The following is a 25,206-nucleotide window of genomic DNA, read 5'->3' as shown; positions in this document are numbered from 1 at the left end:
ATGAAGACTTTTGATAGGCTGCGCAAGAGCGGAAGGCGCTGGATTGACGAATTGCCTGTGGTTCTTTGGTCGATCAGAACGACGCCAAATCAAGCCACCGGCCAGACACCCTTTGCCCTGATCTACGGGGCGGAAGCAGTTCTCCCCACGGAACTCATATACGGGTCACCTCGAGTGCTCGCTTATGATGAGCTTGAGCAAGAGCCATTGTGGCAAGATGACGCGACGCTCGTTGAGGAAGATCGTCTCCGGGCGGCTGTGAGAGCAGCACGCTACCAGCAAGCCTTGCGCTGCTACCATAGCCGCAAGGTTCATGCATAGAGCTTTGAGGAAGGCGACCTTGTTCTTCAGCACGTTCAGTCGGCCAAGAATTCCAACAAGTTGACGCCGAAGTGGGAAGGCCCTTATCGGGTAACGCGAGTCACCAGGCCCGGCGCAGTCCGCCTAGAGACCGAAGATGCCATTCCAGTAAGTAACTCCTGGAACATCGAGCATCTTCGCAAGTTTTACCCATAAGGCGCGGCTGCTGGGCCTCCCGGCAAGCCACCTTTTGTACAAGCCTTGCCGGCAAGGCATGTAACCCTTTGCACAAAGCCAGGCTCAGACCCTGGGCATAAATAAACGAAGCGCTGGCGCCCTAAGTTATAGCATGCATGCTAGGTCGAGTCTCTTCCTCGGTTAGGGTTTATAGTGCTTGGCGGCGGCTAACCCCTAGCTTAGAGGTCAAGTGCGCGTCTCTCTATTCTTTTCTGTCCTCTTTGGTTCGCAGGGCACATAAGCACTTCTGCCGAGCTGTTTGGAAGAAAGGGAATGGACAGGCGTCCCCGACCCCGGCAAACCAAAGTTGCTGGGGGCTGCAAGTATAAGGATCCACCCACGGCAAGCCAAGGTTGTCGGGGGCTGCAGATCTAGATAAGTCTTTTATCCTCTATCATGCATTTCGTTATGGACTGGGATATGTGAAACCTCGTTTTATTTCTAGGCTACCGTGCTCCCCTTTTTCTGTACCCAAGGATTATCTCCTGGGTCCGGATTTGGTTGTAGTCACGGCAGCAAGGAAGTGGAACGAGGGGCCTAAGCCCACCTCATCCCTACCTCCGCCAAGGGTGTGAGAAAGGTCGAGCAAAGTGGGGGGACGGCAGGGCCTGTTGCCGGGCAAAAAACATTTATCTTAAAATAGTAACGAGGGTTCGCTCCTTGTCGCGGGTTTCACCCACGAACGGAAAACCCAGCAAACATCCCTTTTCATTAAAAACATCCCGTACATGTACAGTTCATATGGAATGAAAAACATGAGCAAGGGGATTACAAGTTCTAAATTTGACAAAGGCCTGAAGGCTTACAGGCTAAAAAAAGATAAGATGCCCGTAATCCCTTTCTTGTCCCTCTCCTCAGGAGGCAGGTCAAGGAAGCAAAAGAGGGCAAAAGGGGCGCCTAGGCGAGCTACGAGCGGCAGAAAGCACCAAGAGAACATCTCGGTGGCTATCCGAAGGCTGGCTGGTGATGACGGTGCTGGGAGAAGAGCTCAAAGATGAGGCGGCAGGACGTCAATACGCGACGAAGGCGTCGGTGCCCGTGTACTCTGACTTGATGGCCTTTCTGCCCGCCCTCTTCCTCTTCCGCAGCCTCCCAATGCCAGCCGCACAGGGAGACGACCCCGAGAAGTTCAAGGAGCTGGCGACACGGATGATGGGGTCGCCGATGTCGCCCGGAGCGGCGCCCGACGCCTAGTCGGACCTGTCATCCTGCCGCCCGCTACCCTCGTCGTCGTTGCCGCTGTCCTCCTCGCCACTCTCGCTCGAGGAGGAATCTTCATCGTCAGAGGAGCTCTCCACGCAGCACCTTCTGCGAGTTCCGAAGTGCCCAAAGACCTTGACGGAGAGGAGGCCGCTCTCCATTAACTTGAAATGGAGAGTGAGCCCCTCCGTCAGGTTGTAGATGTGGGCAAAAGTCTTCCACCCTCGGCGAAGATACATCACGTGAGGGGCGGGAACTCGACATTGGCCCATGTGCTACTGTTCCCACAGCCCCTCATATGCAGCCGCAATGCCTGCGGTGGATCCAGCTCCATCTCCCGCGCAAATGGAGTCGGGAGGCAAAGACGACGGCGCGGCGGCCGGCGCAGCTTGATGAAGAACTCGAAAGGGTTGTCCCCGAAGTGGACCTCCAGCGGGGAGGGGCCGCAGGCGGAGGTGAGGCCGATCTACCGCCCTGTCCTCCTCTCCCTCGAGCACCGCGACGACCTTGACCTCGCCCTCTTCCCCTACCTCTAACGGCCGGCTCCACCGCCACGAGCTCTTGGGAAGGGGCGATGCTTTGTCTAGCCGAGACCCTCACCGCCACCAATGAAGCGTCGCCACGCCCCCTCGCCATGGCAGAAGGAAAGAGGAAGCAGGAATGAGGAGAAGCGGATGACAAAGGATTGAGAGGCGCCATTCCCCCTGCTCCCCCCTTTATAAAGGGGCGGGGGCAAGGCTCGGCCGCCCCTCTCGGCCAATCCGGCCCATTGAAGTGACAACGGGCGGAGCCGTCGACCGCCGTCCCTGCTCAATTGAAGGCATGTGGGAACCGACCCATGCACACGTGACTTCCCTTATCCCGTGCACCCGTCATTCGTTCTATGCCATGCATGCAGCAAACATGGCGCAAGAGATGGGCGCAATGGGACGCGTGGAGCAACGGTTCCCAAGTAAAGACAGTAAATGAGCAGTGGCCCAGCTGTCTCGAAGAGACACGCAAGCCGCCTCTTCACTGTCCACCACAAGATGACACCGGCATGCTTCGGTCACGCACGCGTGCGCGCCCCCACGTCGTGCATTCAACACGGGTCGTGGCGAAGCGCAGCGGACGAAACAGTTATCGCGGTAAAATCCACCCTGCCTGCCCGTGCACCGTTCTGGGCCTGGCCCAACAACGTGCCACGCTTATGTGTGGCCCAGGCCCGGGGGCTCCTGTCGGTGTACAAAAGTAGGGGCTCTCCTTTTGACCCCTTTACTTGTGCACGGGCAGTCGGAGCCACGCGCCATAGCCGCGCATAGCAGGGCAAAGGAGGGAAGCCGGAGAGAAGCCGAAGGCACAAGACAAACAAAGCAACATCAAGGATCAAGGCCACAAAGTGCAGATGGACGAAGCAGGTTTCTCCGGCAAGACCCTTGCTAGGGCAGCCTCAGCAGCCATGGCAAGGCCCTTGCCGGGGCAGCTCGCCCACACCAGCGGAGTGAGCCACCCTCGAACCCGCGACCTCCAACACCGTCAACCGCATTGGGCCACGGCTTGGGAAGCACCTCCATGGTGGTATGCAGATCTTTGTGATGACAAAGAATATTCAAGATCATATGAGGATTAGAAGGCAACAATCCTCGACAAAGATCCTTGCCGAGGAAACCCACAAGACCCCTGGCGAGATCCTTGCCAGGGACGACAGCGTGCCACGGCAAGACCCTTGCCGGGCCACCCGGCAAGACCCTTGCCAAGGGCGTCAGCGGGCCATTGCCGGGCCCGCACCAACCTAATCCCCACCGCCGTTCACATGCAGCTGCCAGCCCAACCAGCTGGACAGGCACCTACGTGGCAACATGCAGCTTCCAGGCTAACTCAGCACAAACCTGTGTGGCGGCATGCAGACCTTCATGGAGGCTCCACCACCGTGCCACCTTAGCTGCTTGCTTGCCTACATGGAGCCGCATGCATCGCTGGCCAGGGCGCGTGTCAAAGCGAGGAGGAGCGACGATGGACGGGACGGGCCTCGCCCCCGCCCTCGACAAAGTGAGGGGACACCTAAGCTACGCATTAAATGCGTCTTGTCCTATAATACGAGCGATAAGCTCATAGCACTGTAGGCCTTTCCACCTCATGCGTGCCACTGTGGTAGCCCCTTTCGACTATAAAAGGAGGCCCATGGCATACTGGAGGGGGATTCGGCTCGTTGGAACCACGCAGCCACCGTAGCTAGTTCAAGAGCTCACGAACACTTAATACATCCACGAAAGCAGGACTAGGGTTTTACGCATCCTCGCGGCCTGAACCTGGGTAATCGATCCTTGTGCTGATTACTAATCCTGCTCTTCTCACAACCCCGTGCCCCGCAACCGTAGTAGGGATTCTTGTGATCCCATAGGTGTCGTTTCCCACTGACAGAGTTAATGCTTCATAAAGACTATGTCTCGATCATCGGATCATGGATGCGGTCGAGTCTTGTGGGGAAAGTGCGCAAACCTCTGCAGAGTGTATAAACTAATCATGGTTAGCCATGTCTCCGGTTATGGACATCTTGAGTATCTGGTACTTGAATCTATTGATGTGATCTCATCACTTTACTTAATGAATTTATTGGGTTAATGATGATACTTTTAATTGGCATTTGAGTTGGGGTTACCTTCTCAAATATTGGGCAACTTCGGAGTAGTTAAATAAAATGCATTCCTTTGTTGTAGGGAAAAACTAGCTTTATGCAAAATCATAAACTTAGAGCCTCCACTAGCCAAATATTGCATGTAGATATAGTTCTTGCATTTCATTGCTATACAGTGTAACTCTGCCAGCATATTCAATGTGCTGACCTACATGGCTGCAACGTCTCATGTGGCAGACTACTCAGACGACGAATAAGGTGCGATAGGTCGTTGTTTTGCACTCAACTATGTCGTTGGAGTTGATGGACTCATTTAAATTCGAAGCTTCCGCAGTTATTTAGTTTAGATGGCCTTCAGCCATGATATTTTTGTGAAATCATACTCTTTATGAGGACTCGATGTAATAAGTGTGTGATTGAAATCTATTATAATTCCTCGAGTACTGTGCGTCTCGGCATTACCGATCTAGCAATGACACTGATGCACAGAGGCTTGACCGTTTGAGGTCGGATCGCTACAAGATGGTATCAGAGCACACGCAGACTATAGGACGCGACCACTAGAATAAGCCACGGGATTTCTCTTCTCTCCTCATTTCTAATTCTCCTCTCTTTCTACTCTACAGATGACGGAACCCAGGAACAGGTTCACTCAGCCAGATGACGACACCCTTTTCGGATGACACTTGAAGGAAGTCACTAAGTATTTGAAAATCGGACTACCAAGCTTCACGGGGACTTTCTCTACATCTGTACCAGAAGTGGACCGCTGGAAGATCAAAGTCTGGGTACCTGGGAGGACATTTGCGCCAACAACAGAGCCTATTGATTTCTACCTGGATGCACCAAGCTGGAGTGTAGGAAAGAGCATGGCAGCCCATATCACCTTTGGATGCATATGTGAAGTGTATCACAAGGAGCTGGAGAACAGCATTTATCAAATATGTGGCCGCCGAGACGAAGAATGGGAGATGATTCGTACCAGGAGGGATGTATCAATTGCAGCCTACATTAAAGAGATGGGAGATCATATTCGTCGACACGAGAATCAACAAATTATCCACATGAAGAAGATCAAGAAGCTGATGAAGAGAAACAACGAGCTAGAAGAGGAACTCAAGTCTACACGCGATGGATATGAGGAAGAGATTGTCATACTACTAGAGAAGCATGAAGACCTAAAGAGGAAGCTAGGGACTACCAATGGAGAATCACAATTGAGAACCAGCCAAGGAGATCCGTTCGGAGGACTACATCATCCTGGACGACACCGACACGGATAGTGATGCAAATGATGACAGCGATGACGACTACATTGACGAAGCTGGAGAAGATATTATGGAGTCTTCCTCTGATGAAAATTTCTAGATGACCACCATTGTAACTAGTAGTATTCCTCCAAGTAGTTAGTAATGATTGAGTTTGTAATCATAGGTTAGATCGTTGTGTGGATCTTGTGTGCTATTGAATGAAGTGAATTGATTGTGTTTGTCTCATGAGCATATGGGTAGTGAATCTCTCTTAGACCTCAATTCTATTCTGTTTTCTCACCCCTTCTAACCCATTAGATGCCTCCGAGACGTGACAATGGATTTGCATACCCACCGGAGCTCACTCAGTTGATCCAGCAGCAGAATGCCTTGATGCGGATACTAGTTTAGAACCAGAACCAAGGTAACAACAACAACAACCCACCACCACCACCCCTGTTGACCAACTAGCCCGTTTCCTAAGGTTGAATCCGCCGGTGTTCTCTAGTAGCACCGAGCCGATTGTTGCATATGATTGGCTCTGCAAGATCGGAAGAGAGCTGACCATTGCAGGATGCACAGATGCGGAGAGAGTGCGCTTTGCCGCACATCAGCTTGATGGACCCGCGGCATCTTGGTGGGAGAATTCCACCGCCACTTACCCCATTGATACAGCTACATGGGATCAGTTTCAGCAGGCTTTCCGCACTGCCCATGTTTCAGCAGGAGCTATGAGCATGAAGAAGCGCGAGTTTCGCAACTTGCACCATGGAGGGCATACAATGGGCCAGTATGCGGATGAGTTTAGCAAGTTAGCACGCTATGCCCCAGATGACATAGCCACAGATGCCGCTAAGCAGGAGAAGTTTCTTGAGGTACTCAACGATGAGCTGAGCATGCAGTTGATGGTGGCAACTTTGAGAAACTACCTGGAGTTGGTAGACAGGGCCCACATGATTGAAGGCAAGCAGCAACAGATTGATAATCGCAAGAGGAAGTATGGACAGGGGAGGTACACCTTTGGAGCTCAGCAGAAGCCCCGCTATTCCCCGTACTCGGGAGGACATACCCACAATCATGGAGGCCATAACCATGGAGGACATACGCACAATGGAGCAAGTTCGCACAACCACAGTGGCCCCAAGAATGGCAATGGGAATGGAGGAAGCAGCAGCCAGAACCGTTCCAACCCTGCAACGCCAGCCAAGAGGGATCTGAGCCACATCACTTGTTTCAAGTGCCAGAAGACCAGACATTATGCCACTGAATGTCCTGGAGCAAAGAATGGAAATGGCAATGGAGGTTCTGCAAAGAAGCCCAACCCCTTCACCAAAGGTCAGGTGAACCACGTCAGTGTGGAGGAGATTCAGGATCAACCCGATGCAGTTGTCGGTAAGTTTTTGATTAATGCATTTACCACACTTGTTCTTTTCGATACTGGTGCATCGCATTCATACATATCAAGGGGATTTGTGGATAAGTATTACCTGCCAACCATAGCCCTTAAGTCACCTATGTTCGTAAGTTCCCTAGGAGCGGAGTATATGGCTAGTAGGGGATGCTATCAATTGCCACTAACCATAGGTAGACATGTTTTCCCACCGACCTGATTGTTCTGGAGTCACAAGGATTGGATGTGATACTAGGCATGGATTGGCTATCCAAGTTTGAAGGAAACATCGATTGTGCCAGTAGATCAATTCTTCTCACCACCCCAGAAGGAAAGAGGATCAAGTATATATCCCGGCATGCGCCGAGGAGAACTCAGGTTAATTCCGTATGAGGAGTTGTTCAGGAGGAAGTACCAATGGTGAAGGATTATCCCGATGTATTTCCAGAAGAGTTATCAGGCATGCCACCGGATCGAGACATTGAGTTTTTGGTTGAGCTATTGCCAAGCACCGGACCAATATCAAAGAGACCATATCGGATGCCCGCCTAGGATCTGGAGGAAATTAAGAAGCAGTTAAGGAGTTACTAGAGAAAGGTTACATTCGACCAAGTTCATCACCGCGGGGGGGCCCAGTGCTTCTAGTGGAGAAGAAAGATGGATCTTTAAGGATGGTTGTTGATTATCGTGCCCTGAATGAGGTGACGATCAAGAACAAATACCCTCTGCTGATGATCAATGATCTGTTTGACCAGTTGCAAGGATCTAAAGTTTTCTCCAAGATCGATCTTCTATCAGGTTATCACCAGTTGAAGATCCGAGAGAAGATATACCTAAGACAGCTTTTACCACAAGGTATGGGCTATATGAGTATAGCATTATGTCATTTGGTCTGACTAACGCACCTGCCTATTTCATGAATATGATGAACAAAGTGTTTATGGAGTTTTTGGATAAGTTTGTCGTGGTGTTCATTGATGATATATTGGTCTACTCAAAGTATGAAGAAGAGCATAAGGAGCATTTGCATTTGGTTCTTGAGAAGCTCAGAGACCATCAGTTGTATGCCAAGTTCAGCAAATGTGAGTTTTGGTTAAAGGAAGTTGGATTTCTTGGACATGTTATATCTGGAGAAGGAACGGCAGTAGACCCTACCAAGGTTGCTTCTATCACAAAATGGTTGGCGCCCACATCAGTTGGAGATATTAGAAGTTTTCTTGGACTCGCAGGTTATTACCGGAGGTTTATCAAGAATTTCTCCAAGATAGCAAAGCCCATGACAGAGTTATTGAAGAAGGACACCAAGTTTAAATGGACTGAAGATTGCGAGGCCAGTTTTCAGGAGTTGAAGAAACTTTTGGTTACAGCCCCAGTTCTGATTCTCCCAGACCAACGTAAGAATTTCCAAGTGCATTGCGATGCTTCACGTAGAGGACTTGGAGGTGTGCTTATGCAGGAAGGAAGATTTGTTTCATATGCCTCGCGACATCTTCGACCTCATGAGTTGAATTACGCCACGTATGATTTGGAGTTAGCAGCCGTAGTGCATGCGCTGAAGACATGGAGACACTTTCTCATTGGAAACCATTGTGATGTATACACGGATCATAAGAGTTTGAAATACATATTCACATAGAAGGAGTTGAACCTTAGGCAAAGGAGATGGTTGGAGCTCATAACGGATTATGACATGAAATTGCACTATCATCCTGGAAAGGCCAATGCCGTAGCAGACGCCATGAGCCGCAAGAGTCATGTTCACACGCTCATAACCGGAGGATTAGCTAAGGAGTTAGCAGATGATCTTCGAGAGCTATGCTTGGAGATAGTTCCGAGAGGTTATGTTGCAGCATTGAAAATTCAGTCCACTTTGTTGGGGAAGATCAGAGGAGCCCAGAAGACTGACAAGGAGATTGCTGAGATAAAGGAGAGATGAGAAAAGGAAAGGCTAAAGGATTTCGTGAGGATGAGCACGACACCTTATGGTTTGAGGATCGTATTTATGTGCCTAATGACCCTGAGATCAGGAAGTTGATTCTACAGGAGGCCCATGATTCACCTTATTCAATTCACCCGGGCAACACTAAGATGTATCTGGATTTGAAGGTAATTTTCTGGTGGACAGGAATGAAGAAGCATATTGCCAAGTATGTAGCAGAATGTGATGTATGTCAGAGACTCAAGGCAGAGCATCAGAAGCCAGCCAGATTGCTACAGCCATTGCCGATACCCAAATGGAAGTGGGATAAACTTGCCATGCACTTTATCACTGGATTATCCAGGACTCGTTCAGGCTATGACTCTATATGGGTTGTAGTCGATCGTTTGACAAAATTAGCTCATTTCATTCCAGTAAAGACAACTTATATGAGTGCTAAGTTGGCAAAGATATACATGACCAGGATCGTGTGTCTGCATGGAGTTCCGAGGACCATTGTATCTGATAGAGGAACCCAGTTCACTTCAAAGTTTTGGAATCAGTTGCATGAAACTTTGGGTGCCAGGCTAGAGTTCAATACAACCTTTCACCCACAGACAGATGGACAGACTGAGGGAGTCAATCAGATTCTGGAGGACATGTTAAGAGCTTGTGCGCTAGACTATGGATCAAGTTCGGACGACAATTTGCCATATGCAGAGTTCTCTTATAACAACAGTTATCAAGCCAGTTTGAAGATGGCACCTTTCGAAGCCTTGTACGGAAGGAGGTGTAGGACACCGTTATCGTGGGATGAAGTTGGAGATTGACAGTTATTCGGACCAGACTTAATCAAAGACTCTGAAGAGAACATTAAGTTGATTCGCGACAAACTCAAGGTAGCCCAGTCCAGGTAGAAGAGTTATGCAGATACTAAACGCAAGGATATAGTTTACGAAGTCGGAGACAGAGCCTATCTTCGTGTGTCCCCACTTCGAGGAGTTAAACGTTTTGGAGTCAAGGGAAAGCTAGCATCATGTTTTGTGGGACCATACAGAGTTTTGAAACACATGGGAGAAGTTGCATACAAGTTGGAATTGCCAGAAGGATTGTCAGGAGTTCATGATGTGTTTCACGTTTCCCAGTTGAAGAAGTGCCACGCAGAGATGGCCGATATTCCTCTAAGATATACAGTGCCACTGGAAGCAATTCAGTTAGATAGTGATTTGACCTATGAAGAGAAGCCAGTTAAGATTCTCGAGTTTTCCAGTCGAGTTACTCGCAGCAAGGTTATCAAGTTTTGCAAAGTTCAGTGGAGACACCATACCCAGGAGGAAGCCACCTCGGAGTGGGAAGACAACCTCTGCAAGGACCACCCAAACCTATTTGCTGACCAACCCAAAACTCAAGGACGAGATTCTTCTTAAGGGAGGTAGGTTTGTAACATCCCAATTTTCAATTTGGATGTTATACACAGATCATCATATGCATATCATATTTATTCTTGCATTTTGTTGTGATCCTCGAAATCTTAAGCAACACAAGGACCCAAGTTGAGAGTTGGAGGTTTCACAAAATTCATATTTGAATTTTTTCAAATTTGAAAAGAGGATCAATTTGATTTTAGTATTTTTCTCTCCAATTATTTCCAATATTAAAAATAAATAAGAGAAAATAATATGACTTCTTCAACCTAAGAGAAATATTGGAGAAAGAATTTTAAAGTCAAATTATTTATTTTATTGCTATTTTATTTGAATTAGAAAAATGTTGCATTTTCTAAAATTGCATATTAGTCCAGAAAAATGTTCATCTTGTCCTAAATATTAGGTTTGGACGGTGAAAATTGTTTCCGGAAGTTTTAGAATTTTTTTATATTTATTTAGGATTTTTCCTTCATAGCGAAATTGTTTTACAAAAAAGTTTCGGGCCGATTGGGCCAAAGCCCAGCCAGCCCAGCAGCCCAATCGCCGCGCCGCCGCCTTCTCCGAGCGGGAGGAGTCCCGCTCGTCGTTGTCGCCTACACGGAGTCCAGCTCGAACTCCCGTGGCCGCCCCCTCGCCCAAGGCACCCCCCCCACTCGAGGCCCGTTAGAAGCCGCGCCGCCTCTCGCCACCCCGCCTCGCCCCGCCACCGCAGCAGTAGCAGCGCTATCGCTGCCTCACGATGCCGCCGCACGCTGCCGCACACACAGCCTGCGCCGTCGCTCCGTGCCGCGTGACGCCACTGCCCGCCGCCGCCGCCACCGAAAGCCGCCACCGCCGCCGGATTTCGCCGTCGAACCAAGCTTGAAGAACGGTATAAAACCATTCGGTTTGTTTTTGGTTTCTCAGGTTTATTTCGGTTCTGTAGATTAGATCGGTTTTTTTAGGTTTACTAATTTAACGAACGAACGTTCGTTCGTTCGTTCGTTTTAACGGACGGTTTTCGTCGGATTAGTTCTGCTAGCGAACGTTCGCGCCGTAGTCTTTTTCTTTTTAGTTTGTTTTCGGCCAGGGACCTATCCGCAAATAATTTTATCGTGATTTAGCCACTGATCTTAAAACTAGCGTACCTTTTTACTCGTTTATCCAAATTAGATTAAACCAGCACCTAAATCTTCGTATCGTTCTGTTCTTTCCAGTTAACCAACTTGAACATGATTTTGGTAGTGTCCAATTTGAGTTTAGTCCAGATTAGTAAACGATCTCGTTTTGTTTGAATTTTGAGTTTCGTTTATCCGTTTGAGTTGATTTTTTTTTGCAAATCGTAGCTAATCACATGTACCTACTGTTAAGATCTAATCCACGTGATAATAATGCTGTTAGGTTTTACTTTTGTTATTTTAAGACATTTGCTTATTTCGTGTTTGATTTGGATCTTTTCTCGGTTTTCTCGTTGTTTCATTTGAGTGATTGCTTATGTATGTGAAAGTGCTAGTATTTGACTAGAGGGGGGTGAATAGGCGATTTTTATGAAAGTCTTCAAAACATGGGTGTTTTGAAGACAAACAATAGAAATGAACCTATTGATATGCAGCAGAAGGTAGACTACACTGGACAAGCCATAGTCAAGTAAGCAATGTAGTGAAATTACGAAGACTATCAGCAGCTAGGTAGTATGGATCAGGATGGAAGATAGTGTGAAGCCAAACAAATAACAGTCTTCACATAGTGAAGTCAATCAGATCAGGCAAGTGGGCAAAGACTTCATGAAGACAAACTATAAGTCAGGTGAGAGAGGTAGGATAGAACCAGTTGCTCGGAGAGGACAAGGGATTTGTTGGACCAGTTCCACTTGCTGTGACAACTGTACGTCTGGTTAGGGAGGCTGAGTTTCAACTCAGGAGACGTGTCTTCACCTTATTCCCCTTGAGCTAAGAACACTTAGACCTTGGCCAATCACTCTGGTAAGTCTTCAAGGGAGACTTCCAAACCTTCACAGACTTCGTTCACTGGCAATCCACAATGACTCTTGGATGCTCAGAATGCGATGCCTAACCTGCTGGAGGATTCACAGTCCTCAAGCGTAATAAGTCTTCAGATCACGCAGACAGAAAGACTTAGTGATGCCTAACACTCTTTGGCTCTGGGTGTTTTGGGCTTTGTCCTCGCAAGGATTCTCTCTCAAAGGCTTCGGAGGTGGGTTGCTCTCAAACGACAAAAGCCGTGCACTAACTCTCAGCAGCCACCAATTTATGGTGTAGGGGGTGGGCTATTTATAACCAGGAGGCAACCCGACCTGATTTGTCCAAAATGACCCTGGGTCACTAAGGTACTGACATGTATCCAATGGTCAGATTTCAAACACATGCTGCAGCTTAGCTTGGGCTACAAGCCAAGCTGACTCATCCAGCTCTGGATAAGATTTGTTGTCCTCGTCTTCGCTCGAAGACATATGATTTGGTTGAGCATCACATCAGTCACTCTGACTTTGTTCACTTCGACCCCACTTAACAGTGCGGTGGTTCCTATAACTCAACAGAGAAGAAAAGGAAGCTACGAAACAACTATGTCTTCGCACTCCATAGTCTTCATGCAATGTCTTCTCCTGTCATAGTCTTCAATGTGAATGTCTTCACAGACCACCATTGTCTTCAATGTCTTCACACATTTTTAGGGGTCATCTCTGGTAGGTAAACCGAATCAATATGGGACTACTACCTGTGTTATCCTGCAATTCTCACAAACACATTAGTCCCTCAACCAAGTTTGTCATCCATACTCCAAAACCAACTAGGGGTGGCACTAGATGCACTTACAATCTCCCCCTTTTTGGTGATTGATGACAAACTGGTTGAAGTTTTCAACGGGGATAAAAGTATGTGAAAGTTTAGTGTTGTGAGTATTGTCTTCATACATATGACGAGGCTCCCCGTGAAGATGTGCATATAGATGATTTGCGTTTGAATGCAAATGCACATGGCAGGTTTTGCTTTGTGGAGGCCATCATCAAATTGTGAAGACAATGCTTTATGCATATAAGTAAGTAAAGAAGATAATGATATGCATAATAGAAAATGGACGTCTAGAGAATGACTTCATGTGGAATTTATCATCGCATCACAGAATAGCAGAAAAAGTAGCAGACGACCATCAAGTTTAAGTGTTACAACTCAGAGAACCAAATGTTTCAAAAGACGAGAGTTGTAAGTACTTGGCGAAATAATGCAGCCACCCATAAGGACCTGCTTGAAGACTATCAACTCATATGTGTCTCGCCCTTTTGTCAGTAATGACCAAAAAGGTTTGAAGACATAGAGCATCTACTCGTTCCCGGAAGGAGCAGATGATGGAGCGGGGTCATTGTTGGAGTTTGGTGGTGCAAAGGGGCCTGGTGCAGAGTCGATATGCAGTGCAGACATTGTTGGTGAAGTGGCGTCGTCTTCTTCATCAATGACATTCACAACAATAGTTGTAGCCGAAGATGAACACGCAGAGTCTTCAAGGGAGGGAGTACGACGCCAGCTTGCATTAGGTGGAGGCCGGAGTCAAACTTGAAGCTTTCGGTGACGCCGTCTACTCGAAGATCATCTTCAGAATATAGCAGAGTTAGGCTCTTCCAGGACCGCCGTGCATTCTCATGGGAAACAAAGGAGTTCTTGGTAGCCAGATTGGGTATGCGATTTACATCCACCAAGAGACTATGCATCTGACGCTTCGGCCAGTCCTGGTGCTTGTCCTGCTTCTGATGTAAGGCCACAAGCAGCTCTCGGTCATTAAGGACCCGAGAATGCTTCCGATGCCTTTGAGAAATAGTATTGGCAGTGGCTTCGATATTTGCACGGTGAGGCAGATGCACATTGCCAGCAAGAGGATAAGCAGGAACAACAGCATTTGGAACATTAACACCTTCGATGGGCTACGTGAAACTTTGATGATCAACATTGTGAAGATATATCGGATCTTTGACAGGCTCGGGGTAGATGGCTTCAACAGATAGATCAACCTCGGGCAAGAAGACTAGATGGTTGCATGCTGAAGGCTGATAGTTGACAGTTGAATGGAGCTTGATTAGGCGCATCACCCATGGAGCATAGAACTTCAGGCCAAACAGATCAACCCCAGATGCAGCAGGTTGTCTGATGAAGAAATCCTAGGAGTTGAACTTGATGCCATTGACAATATAGAAAACCAAAGTCTTCATGGCGCCTTCAAGTTTGGCTTCAGAAGAATGTCCCTTGATTGGCCATAGAGTACGCCTTAGGATATGATAAATTGTGTGGGGCAAGTACTCGAGGTCCTGGACAAAGAATTCCTTTGAATATTCTACATCTTGAGGCAATGGCTTCATCATGCTGAGCATCTGACTCATATTGGGTTTAGGCCGCTGAAAAATGCTCAGCAGTCCTTCTGTGTGGCGCTGACAACCAGGCTCGTACAATTCACCCGAAGTGGTCATGGAGGTAAGCTCAATGAGGACCTGAACTTTGGCTTCATGGTGCACATCACCTGACATCCACTCAAGGATCCATGTCTTCAGATCCCTGTTGTATCCACGTATGTGAAGAGTAGCATAGAACTGTAATAGAAGCTCTTCATTCCAGTGCTCTTTGGCTGTGACGAATTCCAGAAGGTCAGCATCACGAAAGCAATCCATAGCTTCTTCAAGACTGGGGAGCCCAGCTATAGCTTCACAATCAAAGCGCATGTAAGGGAAGATTCTCTCTTGGTTGTAGAGAACACAAGAGTAGTAGCTGCGCTGTTGATGGCTCCAGAAGCGATCTGAGGAGATCTTTGGCTTCGAGTAGGGATTCTTATCACTGTCAAAGAAGGTGTTGTGTGCTCTGAAGCTGTTGACACTAGAAGATCCAGGAGACGTAGTAGCACCTGGAAGTCTTGGCAGTCTTGGCTTAGGCTTCTGCACTTGTGGTCGCTGCTGCACATGATAGTCATATTGCGGTCCGGGACCAGTGGGAGGTACCAGTACATGCCAGTGAATAGTGACCTCCCAGAACTGTTCCGCCTGGAAAACCTGGTGCGGGATCTGGCTAATAAGAAGCAACAGCTCCATATCATGGTTGTAAGCCAACTCCATTGTGTGAGGCCTTGGGGGAGGAACAACACCGTCTGTGGGGATCGGCGTGACAGAAGCTTCAAGATTCTCATTGGCTTCAGGCTCCACATGATCTTCAGCCAAGACATGGTCATTGGCTTCAGCAGTATTTGTGGAAGCCTCAACATTCTCAACCTCCATATGGTCAACGACCTGAGGGTCTTGCACAGTCACATTCTCCTTGAGAATGACTTGATCTGGGGCAGGGGGTGTAGCAACTCTCTCTTCTCTTCTTTCTCTTTCTTCATCGGCTAATGCAGCCCGAATGTCTTCAGCAGTTTTGGCTTCAGACGCAGGAACCGTCGTAGAAGGATTCTCTTCAGGGAACACTTGACGTTCCACTGAGCTGGATTGCTGTGAATCTTCTTCTAGGATGGTTGACATGGAGACTGATGGCCTGAGGCCTTTGCGAAGTCGTTGGAACACGGGCGGCTCCTTTGGCGATGGAGTGGTCTCCATGTAGTCGTTGTCATTCACCATTGGGTTGGTGACTTGCGCTGGTGGAGTGTGGGGTGTTTCACCATTACCTGGGGTTTCTTCTTGCGGGCGCTCAGCTCATGAATCATCCTGAGCAATTGGCGTCAATGGACGACCAATGCTGATGTATTCGCTGCTTTTTGGAGCAGGCGATGATACCAACTGATGCTCTAGCTGAGGAAGGACTTCATCATCAACAACATTGTCTTCATGACCACTGTCTTCAGCTGCGTTGGGGTCAACAGCTGGAACTTGCTCTTCTTCATGAGCCTCTATGGAAGCAGGCTGGTGGAGTACAACTCGAAGTTCCTGGTTTGTGGCAGCAGGGGGAGCAACTGAGATGGGTTCAACAATGAGTGGCCTAGAGGCTGCAGCACGCTCTTTCTTTGAAGACTTAGTTCCCTTAGTCTTCATCTTCTTCTTAGAAGGAGCATCGTCAGATACATCCTTGTGCTTGCGCTTCTTGGCTTCAGCTTCAACCGCTCTTGTCTTCTTCAGTTCAGAAGCTACTGAGGGGACCTTAGGCTTCGAGCCTGTCACACTGGCAGGGAAGACAATGTGAGGTTCTTCCTGCCTTGGTGCAGTGTGGGTCTCAGCAGATTTCTTCTTCTTGGTAGCCATCCTGGGATCAATGCCAGGCCGCCCAAGAGCTTTTCACTTCTCAGCTTCATTGTGGGCTTGAACACATTTCTCAGCAAGATACTTCATGCGCTGCCTTGAGCCTTTAGCTTCAGTGCGTTTCTTGTGGAACTCCGCCTTGAGGTCATGCAGCATCTTGAAGATTTGAACATCTGCCATGCTGAGCTTGTCCATGTTCTTCTTGAAGTGAGCCTTCTCATAATCAATCTTGTTCTTCAGCTCGACAATCTTCTGAGCCAAGGCCAGTTCACCAGAGATGGCACCATGGAAGGTGACGGTAATGTCCACAAGGAGCTGAAGATCATCAATACTGATGTCCTGGTTGTCGAACCATTCATCGATGAAGTTATTCAGAATATCAACATCAAAGAGTGGCAGATCATTGAAAATTTCAGCTTCTTGCTTGCTCTTGATAAGCATTTCCAAGCATCATCAGCAAGATCTTCATCACTGGACAGATCAATGACTTCATCTTCATTGCGTAGCACAGCAAATGGTGTCAGTGGTTGCCCAGTGGCCTTCTTGGGCAATGGCTTCTTGGTCCTCTTGGATACGCGAGATAAGTCTTCAGACTGCACACTGGATTCAGGCAGTGCAATCTTCAGTGGCTTCCTTGTTGAAGCTTTTGGTGAAGAAGATGACTTTGAGGCTTTTGCCTTCTTCTTCTTCTTTTCCTTGGGAGGTGAGGGAGCAGCTTCAGTGTCAGCATCACCATCAGATTGCTCCACTGCTGCTCTTTGAGCAGCAATGTGAGACAGAAGCCCATCAAAATTAGCAAAGGGGCCAATTCTGTTTCCATTAGCTTCATGTGTCCCATCAGATCTGGGAGCAGAGGGGCCAGGGTTGAAGTTGAGGCCATAGTCCTTTGCGTTCTGGACAGCTAAATCTTTGGCAAACTGATAGTTGCACTTGAAGAGATTGTCTTCACAACACCATAATAAGGAAGATGGGTCGGCATTTTCAGGCTGCGGTCCTTTGACCATGCAAGGATAGAATTCTTGCGCAATGGCTTCAGTCTTGTTTTTCGGCACCAAGCCGCGATACAGACAGTCTCCCCATGGGTGCTTGATGGCATTCTTCTCGGCGTATTCAGGCGTGATGAATCTGTACTTGAACCATTCCTCAGGCCAATATCTTCGGATCCACTGAATCCGGTTCTTGCGCTGATTGTAGTTTTCGTCAGGGTCTGACTTGTATTGCTCATACAAGGTAGGAGGCAGATCAAGTGTTGTGTTGCCTCGGTATTGCCTGCCACCCTTCCGAGCAGACTTTTCCGAAGCCATAATATTCAGGCTGATTGGCTTCAGTACAGTGAATGGCTTCCGTCTGATTGGCTCCAGACAAGAACTGGCTTCAGGTGATTCAATGTGATGTTGTAAGTATTCTGCAAATGAATGCAGACTATGAGACCAAGAGATTCTCCCACGGACATGTACATGTGACAGCATTAGAGATGCGAGGGAAGGGGAAGAGGTCGTATGCATTCTTAGAAGATTTTGAAGATAAATCAGTTTAGAAGACATTGACCTCATAGTGCGAAGACATTCACTTATTTTGAGAGAGTTGGTTCCAGATTTGTACGAATCCATGAATAAGTACAAGTGAGGAATCTAACTAGTTATGAAGCATAAGTGAATATACTTAGCATGGTATGAGATGCAAACAAGAAAAAATCCAGATTTGGAAGTTCAGAAACCACTTTTGGATAAAATGGACAGATTTGACAGATCTAAAAGGCAATAAAAAGTAAGATTTATTTACCCCGGATGAACTGGTAGACGGGTTGGAAGAGAAGCCAAGCAGTTCAATCTCCCACGCCCTAACTTGGCGGCGGAAGACACCTACGGCGGCGGCGGAGAGGACAAGGTCTGCGGCCGGCGTGAGGACGGCGCCGAAGAGGTCGTGGCAGCTAAGCGCTTCGTCTTCGGCGTCGACGCGAGCTAGCAGAGGCGCTAGGGTTTGTGTGAGATGGCGAGGTGGAATAAAGAATAATGACCGCATGGGTGTGTCTTTATAAGAAGGAGGAGGGCGGCGCAGTGCAATTACGCAGGTGCCCCTGGCGGTTCACATCTGAGAGACATGTGGCATGCATGCAATTCATTGAGAGTTGTTCCATGTTCCCACGCATGCCTAGATTGTCGGGTGGTCGTTCCGGCTTCTCCGGTTTTCAGGCAATAAGGATGCATCATTAAAACAGATTAAATGTTTGTCAGATTGTCCTCTGCTGACAAGGACTCAGAGAAGACAATCGACAGGTTTCAATAGAATGCATATGATTTGGACAGATAGAGTTGAGGTAGAAGCACAGAATAGGTTAGGGTCCGATCACATTCACTTAGATCAAAAGATTCAAGAGTGAAGACATAGCAATAAGTGAATGTTGTAGAAGACAGGACACAAATACAAATCAATGTTGAAGACAATCCAAATGCGAAGACTTTTCAATTATAACGCCGAGAGAAACACTTCAATAAGAATTTGGTGGTGGCATTACCCACTGTATAGGAAGTATTAGACCTAGACACAATGCACATTTATCATGGCGCTTCGAAGTCAAATTCCACATTAATGTATTCACACTCAGAATGTAAATCTTCATTGATTGAAGATATACGTTACTTCGTGTGTTGCACATCTAAGTCGTCAACATGCATAAGCGTTAGGATGTGTGTCCATTCACAGGACATTTGAGGATTCTAAGATATTTAGCTCACACCGCAACTTGCAAAACCTTTTCTCATCCAAGGGCTTAGTGAAGATATCTGCCAATTGCTCTTCAGTGTTGACGTGAATGATATCAATGTCTTCCTTGTTGACATGATCTCTGAGAAAGTGATGATGGATCTGAATGTGCTTTGTCTTCGAGTGCTGAATTGGATTCTTGGAAAGCTTGATGGCGCTTTCATTGTCACAGAAGAGTGGTACATTCTTCGTGTTGATGCCATAGTCCTTGAGAGTTTGCTTCATCCATAGAAGTTGAGCACAACACGATCCAGCAGCAATGTATTCAGATTCAGTAGTGGAGAGTGACACACAATTCTGCTTCTTTGAAGACCAATAGACAAGTGATCGAGAAAGTGACATGTTCTTGAGGTGGATTTGCGATCAACCTTGTCACCAGCATAATCAGCATCGGAATACCCAATCAGATCAAATGTTGAGCTCTTTGGATACCATAATCCTATTGTTTGGGTGTAAGCCAAATATCGAAGTATTCGCTTCACTGCTAGGTGATGTGAATCCTTTTGTGCCGCTTGGAATCAGGCACACATGCAAACGCTAAGCATTATATCTGGCCTAGATGAACATAAGTAAAGTAAGGAACCAATCATGGAGTGGTATACCTTTTGACCGAACTCTTTACCATTGTCGTCAGGACCCAGATGACTTTTGGTTGGCATTGGCGTCGTGTATCCTTTGCAGTCTTGCATTCCAAAATTCTTCAGGCAATCTTTGAGGTATTTCTCTTGTGATATGAAGATGACATTCCTCTGCTGATGGATTTGAAGACCAAGGAAGAACTTCAGCTCACCCATCATGGACATCTGATATGTCTCTTGCATCATGTGCCCAAACTCATCACTGTATCTCTTGTCGGTGCAGCCAAAGATAATGCCATCCGCATAGATTTGGCACACAAACAGTTCACCGTCATATGACTTCGTGAAGAGTGTTGGGTCTAGAGAACCAGGTTTGAAGCCTTTGCTCTTCAGGAAGTCTTTGAGCGTGTCATACCAAGCGCGAGGAGCTTGTTTGAGGCCATACAGTGCCTTGTTGAGCTTGTACACCATATCAGGATGTTTTGGATCTTCAAAGCCAGGTGGTTGTGCAACATACACTTCTTCTTCAATCTTGCCATTGAGAAAGGCACTCTTCACATCCATTTGGTGCCAATTATATTGTGCTTGCGAGGATCAGAACGCTTGACCAGTTCCCAGACATTATTCAGCTCAAACTGATGAAGCTCTTCTTGCATAGCTTGAATCCATTCAGGTTCCATAAAGTCTTCAGCAACTTTCTTGGGTTCAGATATAGAGACAAATGCAAAGTGCCCACAGAAATTTGCTAGTTGTGTTGCTCTTGAATGAGTGAGCGGACCAGGTGCGTTGATGTTCTCAATTATCTTCTCAATCTATACTTCATTTGTAACACGGGGATGTACTGGACGAAGATTTTGCCCTTGCAGATCATTGTCTTCAGCTTCGGCATTGACTTCAGGCTGAGCATTGTCTTTAGGTTGACTTGGTGCAATGATGAGTTCGTCTTCAGCCTGATCTTTAGAAGGTATGATTTCTCCAGTACCCATGAGCTTGATAGATTCACTAGGAGGGACTTCATCTAGCACATTTAGCGGGTGCTCTCTTTGTGAGCCGTTAGTCTCATTGAACTGCGCATCCACAGTTTCAACCACTTTATAGTGAAAGAAGTTGAAGACTCTGCAGGAGTGCGAATCCTTTCCGTATCCAAGCATAAAACCTTCATGTGCTTTCGGTGCAAATTTTGAAGTGTGATGTGGATCCTTGATCCAGCACCTAGCACCAAATACTCTAAAGTAACTGACATTTGGCTTCTTACCAGTTAGCAGCTCATATGATGTCTTCTTTAGAAGCTTGTGAAGATAAACATGGTTGATGACATGGCATGCAGTATCAATGGCTTCAGGCCAAAACTTTCTTGGAGTCTTGTACTCATCAAGCATCGTCCGAGCCCTCTCGATGATGGTTCTGTTCTTGCGCTCCACGATGCCATTCTGCTGAGGTATGTAGGGAGCAGAAAACTCATGAGTGATGCCTAGTGTATCAAGATAAGTGTCGAGGCTGGTGTTCTTGAATTCTGTGCCATTGTCACTTCTGACGTGCTTGATCTTGACGCCATAGTTCGTCATGGCACGATTGACGAAACGTCCGAAGACAACATGCACTTCAGTCTTATATAGAATTATATGCACCCATGTATATCTTGAGTAATCATCAACAATAACGAAACCATAGAGACAAGCGGTGGTAGTAAGAGTAGAGTAGTGAGTAGGGCCGAATAAGTAATTGTGAAGCAGCTCGAAGGGTTGAGATGTCGTCATGATTGTCTTCGAGGGATGCTTGGCCCTGGTCATCTTCCCAGCTTCACAGGCACCACACAGATGGTCCTTCTTGACCTTGACGCCTTTGATGTCCACGACATGCTTCTTCTTCGCGAGAGTGTACAAGTTCCTCGTGCTCACATGTCCTAGCCTCTGATGCCAAAGCCAGCACTCTGAAGCTTTTGCTAGAAGACATACGGCAAGCTGTCGTCCTGCTGATAAATCTACCATATACAAATCATGTTTTTGATACCCTTCAAAGACTAGAGATTTGTCAGATTCCATAAGGACAAGGCAATGATATTTTCCAAATATCACAATCATGTTCAATTCACATAGCATTGATACAGACATTAAGTTGAAACTAAGGGATTCAACAAGCATCACTTTATCCATGTGCTGATCCTTTGAGATTGCAACTCTACCAAGACCCAATACCTTACTTTTACCACTGTCAGCAAATGTGATATGACTTTTATCAGACGGGCGAAGGGTTGAATCCATCAGAATACTTCGATCACCAGTCATGTGGTTGGTGCAGCCACTATCCATAATCCATTCTGAAGCTTGAGGGGTCATAGCCTACAGTACAGTTTGGGGGATAGGCTTCACCAAGAGAGTTGTGAAGCAGAAACATTTGACGAACAAGCGGAACATAGAAGTTCAGATCTTGGTTAGGATAGATAGGATGAGTGTCAAGGAATATTGGGACAAAATACATAGTAAGACCATTTGGACCTTTTATCTTGTGTCCCACAAGATGTTTAAGGTCCCTAGCATAAGCATCAAACGCCTTTGATTTGCGGCTGGAGACCTTTCCATCCAAAAGAGAGTTAAGTTTTCTTAACCACCCACATCTTCGGGGGTGGCTTAGAAGCAATGAATCTAAGTGCAGCATCTGAGAACTTCGTCTTTGGAGCCCTAGCAAATATCCTTGCAGAAGGAGAATAATACTCATAAGAATAAGCAGAAAAGTTCTTAGACTAATGGACATAGCGGTTTGATGAAACACGCTCATATTCAAAGGTCTGGGTATGATTTCCCTGTAAAACATTGGCATTAGGGTGACTCCGGGAGTCCTCTGTCTGTATGAAGCCTTTGGACCATATGAAGCCTTTGGTCTGGGGTTTGTCTTCTTCCCTAGTGTTGTCATGACGACATTCACGGGAAGACTTTCAAGACAACGCTTGGGTACCCAGATCTTCTTAAGAGGTGGTCCATTCCTGCAGTTAGTACCAATATACCTAGCAAACACTTCACCATTTTGATTCCTGAATAGTTTATAGTTTGCATCAAAGGTTTCATCAATGATAATTGGGTTAGCACTAGTGAAGCCAGACAAGGTAGATGGATCCACTGAAGGTCCCTTAGCAGCAACCCATGTGGTTTTGGGGTACTGCTCAGGCATCCAGTAAGAACCATCAACATTCATTTTCCCCTCGAACCCAACACCCTCTTTCCTAGGGTTTCGGTTCAGAATCTTCTTTTTAAGGACATCTCATAGTGTCTGATGCCCTTTGAGACTTTTGTACATTCATGTCTCATGTAGTGACTTCAACCTGGCATTCTCATCAGCAATAGTAGTGGTATCCTCAGCTGAGGGGTTAGTTACCACATTAGCAGTTGAAGATATTGCAACAGTAGCAGCAGTTGAACATTCAGCAACAAAGACAGCGTTATCACGCTCAATACATTTTAGGCATGCTGGTTCAAATCCTTCCTCAGCGGAACTGACATGTTGAGCACGAAGTGACTCATTCTCCTTTTGAAGATCTTCATGATCCGATCTCAATTTCTCAAGCTCTTGCTTTCTTTGAAGATAATCATAGCAAAGCTTTTCATGAGAAGTTGAGAGTGATTCATGACGACTTTCAAGTTCCTCGTACTTAACATGAAGATTTTTAATGTCTTCAATTAAGGACTGAGTTCGGGTCATTTCCACGTCCAACAGGTCATCGCTTTTGTCTAACAACTTTTGAATATGTTCCATGGCATTCTGTTGTTTAGTTGCAATTTTAGCAAGTGTTTTGTAGCTAGGTTTAGATTCACATTAAGAGTCATCTTCACTTGATGTTTGAAAGTAAGCATCGCGTGAGTTTACCTTGGCACCACGTGCCATGAAGCAGTAGGTGGGAGCAGAGTCATCCTCATCCTTGGCGTCAGCGTTGGTGACGAGGCCATTGTCTTCAGTGTTGAAGATGGACTTGACGACGTATGCAGAAGCTAGAGCCAGGCTTGCTACTCCAGAATCAGATTCCTCTTCAGACTCCACCTCTGCCTCCTCAGATGCAGGCTCCTCCTCTGAATCCATATCCTTGCCAACAAAAGCACGAGCCTTGCTTGATGAGCTCTTCTTGTGTGATGAAGACTTTGATGAAGACTTGGAAGAAGACTTTGAGGATTTCTTCTTGTTGTTGTCATCAGAATCATATTCCTTGCTCTTCTTCTTCTTCTTTGTCTCATTGTCCCACTATGGACACTGAGATATGTAGTGACCAGGTTTCTTGCACTTGTGACAGGTTCTCTTCTTGTGATCACGAGAGGAAGCTTCATCATTTCTTGAGCTAGATCTTGAAGACTTTCTGAAGTCTTTCTTCTTGGCAAACTTCTGGAACATTTTCACAAGCATAGCAAGCTCCTTTCCAGTGTCTTCAGGATCCCCAGAATTGCAGTCAGATTCTTCTTCGGATGAGGAGACAGCCTTTGCCTTCAAAGCATGAGTACGGCCATAGTTGGGACCATAGATATCTCTTTTCTCAAATAGTTGGAACTCATGTGTGTTGAGCCTCTCAAGTATGTTAGACGGATCGAGAGTCTTGAAGTCAGGGCGCTCTTGAATCATCAGGGCCAGTGTGTCAAATGAGCTGTCGAGAGATCTCAGAAATGTCTTGACGATTTCGTGCTTGGTGATCTCAGTGGCGCCGAGTGCATGAAGCTCATTTGTGATATCAGTGAGGCGATCAAATGTGAGCTGGACATTCTCATTGTCATTTCTCTTGAAGCGATTGAAGAGATTGCGAAGAACACTAATCCTTGAATCTCTCTATGTTGAGACGCCTTCGTTGACCTTGGAGAGCCAGTCCCAGACTAGCTTCACACAGTCCAGAGCACTCACACGACCATACTACCCTTTGGTCAGATGACCACAGATGATGTTCTTGGCAGTTGAGTCCAGTTGAATGAACTTCTTGACATCAGCAGGAGTAACACCTTCACCGGCCTTGGGAACGCCGTTCTTGATGACATACCAAAGATCGACATCAATGGCTTCAAGATGCATATGCATCTTATTCTTCCAGTAGGGGTAATCAGTGCCATCAAAGACAGGGCATGCAGCGGAGACTTTGATTATCCCTGCAGTCAACATAGCTAAATCCAGGTGATTAAACCGAATCACACAGAACAAGGGAGCACCTCGCTCTGATACCAATTGAAAGTGCTAGTATTCGACTAGAGTGGGGTGAATAGGCGATTTTTATGGAAGTCTTCAAAACAGGGGCGTTTTGAAGACAAACAATAGAAATGAAACTATTGATATGTAGCAGAAGGTAAACTACACTAGACAAGCCA

This window comes from Triticum aestivum, chromosome 5B (assembly GCF_018294505.1).
Source record: "Triticum aestivum cultivar Chinese Spring chromosome 5B, IWGSC CS RefSeq v2.1, whole genome shotgun sequence".
NCBI classification, from domain to species: Eukaryota; Viridiplantae; Streptophyta; class Magnoliopsida; order Poales; family Poaceae; genus Triticum; species Triticum aestivum.
The sequence above is the reverse complement of the archived record's forward strand: the minus strand, read 5'-3'. Positions refer to the sequence as shown.